The 5,439-nt window shown below is 31.1% G+C and overlaps 1 non-coding gene across 1 annotated transcript; it reads right to left on the bottom strand.

The window, feature by feature from the left end:
• Positions 1 to 1,508: 1,508 nt before the first annotated feature.
• On the bottom strand, positions 1,509 to 1,674 carry LOC112793227 (U1 spliceosomal RNA). Its single transcript, XR_003197930.2, has one exon. It is a non-coding gene; the product is annotated as a U1 spliceosomal RNA (small nuclear RNA).
• Between the last annotated feature and the right edge of the window lie 3,765 nt (positions 1,675 to 5,439).

Genomic DNA, 5,439 nt, shown 5'->3' with positions numbered 1-5,439 from the left:
GTTTTCTTCTTTTAAAGAATTTTCATCACAAGCTTCAGTTGCCTTTACTTTTTTCAATAAAAATTTATTTTCAACTCACAATGCTTTATTATCTTTCTTGCATTTAACATATTTATCAAAGAATTTCTTAGAGTTCACAATAAAATCTTTGATAATGTAGTGCAATTCATTAATAGATAAATCAGAAAGATCAACCTCTTGATTTGATTTACTATATATATGATGTGTAGTAGTAAATCAAATCAACTAAATTCGATTTATGTTTAAATGTAGTACTTCATGAAATTTGATAAATATTAATTCGATTTACTACTAAAATATGTAAATTGAATTCAGTAAATTTGATTTACATAAATATATGTATGAAGATATTTACGTAATATTTTTTGTTTTCGGTGATTCACGTAAATGTGGGTTGCTTATGGTTTATATAAGTGTTTTGCCTAAATAATTATGACAGTCCAATTTCTTTTGGAAGAAATGAATTTGAAAGAATAGGAGATAAAAATAGTGTTACAAAATATATGTGTGGTTGAGTGGATTAAAGGTAAGAATGAGACTGATTGGGAGCAAAGATTCTTGAAGAATAAAGTGATATCTAATAAGAGATGTTAAGAACTTGACTTTGGAATATAAAACTATGAAGGAATTCAAAATGAAAAGACAATGGGAGATTATGGTTAAGAGCAATTTGGTCAAATAGGTGCAATGGATCTTGTAGCAACAAGAATTATAGAGTTCGGTGATGATTTTGAACATGAGAAGAAACTTATTATCAGCATTGAATTATGGAGTCTAAAGTTGTTATTTGTTATTGTTATTATTGTGCAATTTCTATGAAATTTTTGTGATGTTTTAGTTGTAGTGTTGGATCTTAGTTCATCTTTGATGGTAATGTCGAAAGAGATGGATTGAAAATCCATGTAAACTTTTACTCTCCTTTTAGGTTGAGTGGAAAACTAACGATCTAGAAAAAAAAAGAATACATAATCCTCGGAGTTTTAAGTATAAAAAAATATTAATAAGTTAATTATCATTGAGTTTGTACTTACCAATTGCCATTGTTTATGGTGACAATTTCTTGAAATAAAATAAAACACATTAAACTATAAGTTAATTATCATTGAGTTTGTACTTACCAATTGCCATTGCTGATGGTGACAATCTCTTGAAATAAAATAAAACACATTAAACTGTTTCATTGTATGCGATATCTTGAAATACTTTAGGAGTCCAATAAAAAAATAAATTAAAATCACAATAGTTAATTATAAACCTATTAACTCGTACATGAAAAAGAAATATTATCATTGAATTCAAAAAATTGAAATCCAAAAAATTGACAAATTTAATGTAAGAAAAAATTTTATCATTCACCATACTAAATAATTAAATTCAGACTAAATAGGAACTAAATAATTAAACTCAGTTTAAAAACTTTATCATTCACCATACTAAATAATTAAATTCAGACTAGATAGGAACTAAATAATTAAATTCAGTTTAGATAAGGACCGCGCGAACACAGGTCCCCACTACCACAAATTATGAAGTAGGGCTCTACCACTTCACTTAGGTAGACCATAGGCTAATACCCTTCCAAAGTACAATGAAAGTCATCAACCTAGGTCATGGGTCTTTTTGTTCGTCCATTGACCCCGTTCAGGTAAGTATCCTTAAATTGTTATAGTGTTTTGCTTTTTATAGCGTCTTGTAGACTTTTCACACTTCTCTTTACTTGATATGGGACTTCAATGTCAGACATATTGCCTCATGCTCTCAATGTGAGACTTGGAATATTTCATTTAATGAACTCAATAAATAGTTGGTTATTAGCCTTTAGTTAAAGTGATTCTTAGTAATAGAATGTGAAAAAGAAAACTTCACATTCCGAGAATAACAACATATTTAGAAGCTAGAAAACAAGAGGAACAAATTACAAAAACGAAGAAGATGAAAAATCAAGAGAACTATTTTTATCAAAACTTATCAAATGATAGCATACTTATTATTTTAGATGTTCATATTTGTAGTAGGAGAAAAAAGAATTAGAATATGTTGAATCTTGCATTGTTCAAATCAAATACTTAAAAAACATATATATTAAAATTAATTATTAAAAATAATCACTAAAAAAATATTAACCAATCTATCCTTGTATAAATATTTTCTATCAGTTTAAGTTGGGTTGAAAAATATTATGATATAAAATATAATTATTTATCTATCTTATTCTATTAATTTAATTTTTTTTAAAAAATAATATCATGAAACAGATATTAGCTACCAATGAGAACTTTGTTGTTTGTGTAACTAGCTAAGAACATTACTCTAAAACCTGCTTTCCAACGCTCTCTGTGATGACACGGTTGGCGCCAATTTTACTCTCCAGCATGCTTATCCTTGGTCATTTGCCATGCTAAAGATGTCTCCACGGTCCACAAAAACCGCGGAGATATTGGTGGCTGCGGCAGACTACATGACGAAAGCCGGGCCACCTTTTCGGGTTTGACCCAATGCCTGGTTTTCCGTTGCTTGCATGAGTGCCACATCTTACGCCATGATTGGTTCGGATGTCAAGTTCCCTGAGACATTGAAAATGTCACCGTACTTGATCGGATCTTTGTGCTCTTGTCCTTTTTCTTGTGGTCTCCGAGGTGTTTATTGTTTTCTTTGCTCATGCACTCACATGCAACGTGCTTATTATCATCTCATGCATGTATGCATTCTCATATACAATTTATGATAATCAAATACATGCACTTTCACATGCAGTTTATGATCACCATAGTTCACATGCCTTCACTTCTATCCACATGCATGCAGTTGTCACTCTTACCCTGAACATACACATGCATCGGTCATTCTTATCATTTACACTTTTTCAACTTTTCAAGCATTAGTCATCATACTTTTTCAACTTTTCATGCATAAGTCATTCATGCATGTGTCCTGCAACAACATAACCAAAGCCACCACCCACCCCATCTTATCCCTATCACTTCACTTCCTTACATATTTTGTTCTTAGCCTTCCTATATGCACACCACACGATCTTCACTCTCAATTCCTATCATACAATTCACCATCCCACCTCACTATAAATACAAGTCATTTCCATTCACTTATGACTCAGTCTTACTCATTACTATCCTTTACACACTCGTAACCCTTTCTTTCCATTTGCTTTCATCCTTTTTGCTTGGGAACAAGCAAATCCTTTAAGTTTGGTATTATAATTTATAAGTACCATCATTTTTCACATAATGGCCCCTAAGCATGCAGCATCTTCATCCAAGAAAAGAAAAGGAAAGGCAAAAGCTATCTCTGAATATGATGAGGGAAGGTTTCGATCCAAGTTCCATGAAAATCATTATGGGGTTGGATGGTTAATAAGATAGTGATCCCGAAAGTGTGATTTCAATTTGAGGTTGATGAACACAAACAGATTCTGGGAGAAATAAAGAGAAGAAAGTGGAACATCCTGTACTACCTACTTAGGAAAGTAGAACTTGCACTAGTGCAAGAGTTCTATGCCAATGCAGTTTTGGAAGAAAATGAAGAGCCTTCTTACATGAGCTATGTAATAGGGTGAACCATTGACTTCAGCCTCGATAATATCCCAAGAGTTTTTTGCTTTAAAGCTCCTTTTTCCTCCTCTGAGATGTCATACGAAGTAAGACTAAGTACCTACCCAAGGTAAATGATGACCTTTGGAACATTTGCAGACAAGGTATTGAGTGGAAGCTTGATGCTGATGGAAATTCAAACCATTTAAGAAGAAGTGACCTCACTCTAGTGGCAAGGGGATGGTTCAGATTCATCCGAAAATCGATCATCCCCTCATCCAATAATTTAAGGTCACAGTTGAAAGAGCCATACTCGTCCAGACAGTTTATTAGATATAATAAAATATAATTAATTTATATTTAAAGTATAATTATTATACTGTATACCTAATTATCTTATTTAAATTAGAATTAAGGATTATTTCACATAATACTGATAATACTGATAGTGTAAAAAAATAATATAAAATAAAATATTAAACTTAATCATAATTTTTGTGGCAGTTACATGTTTAATTAATCCTAAATAAACTCCAAATTAAAGAATTAACATATTTAGTTTTTTAAGCATTACATTTTATTACAACTTAATATAAAAAAAATAATAAATAAAGGAAATTGATTTGATTGCAATATCAAAATAAAATCATTTGAAAAGTTTATACGATTTTTTTTATCAAAATAAAAGTTTATATCAAAATATAATTTTTTTTTCATTGTTTTACTTCTTCAGGAACTGATACGGTGTAATAGCAATTTTTTTCTCACACACGTTTCAACGTAAATTACGATAGAATGTAGCAGTTTATGTTAATACTCTAATCTACCATACCCTCTTGCGATTTCCATAATAATATAAATGTTACAAATACGTTTACAGTTTGCAAAAATTATATTATGGTAATTTTGATCTTCAAATATTTTAATTAAGTAAATCGTCCTTAAAAAATGTCTATTTATCATCACAAAATTCTTTTGTTTATCATAAATAAATTTTTGTGTTTGTTTTTTTATGTTTTCCTTCAAAGATTTGTTTGTTTTCCTTCAAAATGTGTTTATTGCCATAAAATTTGTGTTTATCGGAAAAAAATGTTTGCTTTCTATGTATTGATGAGCAGATATTTTATACCTTTTTTGGCATCATTTTCATATAGTTTTTAGTGTGTTTTATTTAGTTTTTATTAAATTTTTATAGGTTTTAGTATTAAATTTATATCTTTGGATTCTACTATGAGTTTTTGTATTTTTATGTAATTTCAGGTATTTTCTGGCTGAAATTGAGGAGTTGGAGCAGAAGTCTGATTTAGAGACAGAGAAAGCACTACAGATGCTGTTTGGGTCTGACCTCCTTGCATTTGAAAGAGATTTTCGGGAGCTACAGAAGTTCAAATGGAGCGCTCTCAATGGATATGAAAAGCTGACTTCTAGAGCTTTCCAGCAATATATAATAGTTCATACTTTGCTTCGGATTAGAAGGCCCAAAACTGGCGTCCAATGTCAGCTTCCTGCCCCCTTCCAGGCGTCCAGTGCCCAAAGAGCAGAGCCCAGTGTCCAAATGCTCAGAGAGGACCCCTAGCTGGCGTTCCACGTCCAAAAGACCTCATAGCATGTGGATCTCATCAAAGCTCAGCCCAAACACTCACTAAGTGGGTCCCAGAAGTTGATTTTAGCACTAAATAGACTGTTTTACCTATACTAGTCATCTATTTAGTATTTAAAGTGTATTTTACATAATTATTCAAAACAACATACTAGAGGACAGCTATTATTTCGAGTTTTACTTTGTATTTTACATCAATATGAGATTCTAAACCTCCTAGGTTGAGGGAAGGAGCCCTGCTGAGTCCTATGAATTAATAAAAGTATTACT

This window comes from Arachis hypogaea, chromosome 3, assembly GCF_003086295.3.
Source record: "Arachis hypogaea cultivar Tifrunner chromosome 3, arahy.Tifrunner.gnm2.J5K5, whole genome shotgun sequence".
NCBI classification, from domain to species: domain Eukaryota; kingdom Viridiplantae; phylum Streptophyta; class Magnoliopsida; order Fabales; family Fabaceae; genus Arachis; species Arachis hypogaea.
The sequence above is the reverse complement of the archived record's forward strand: the minus strand, read 5'-3'. Positions and strand labels throughout refer to the sequence as shown.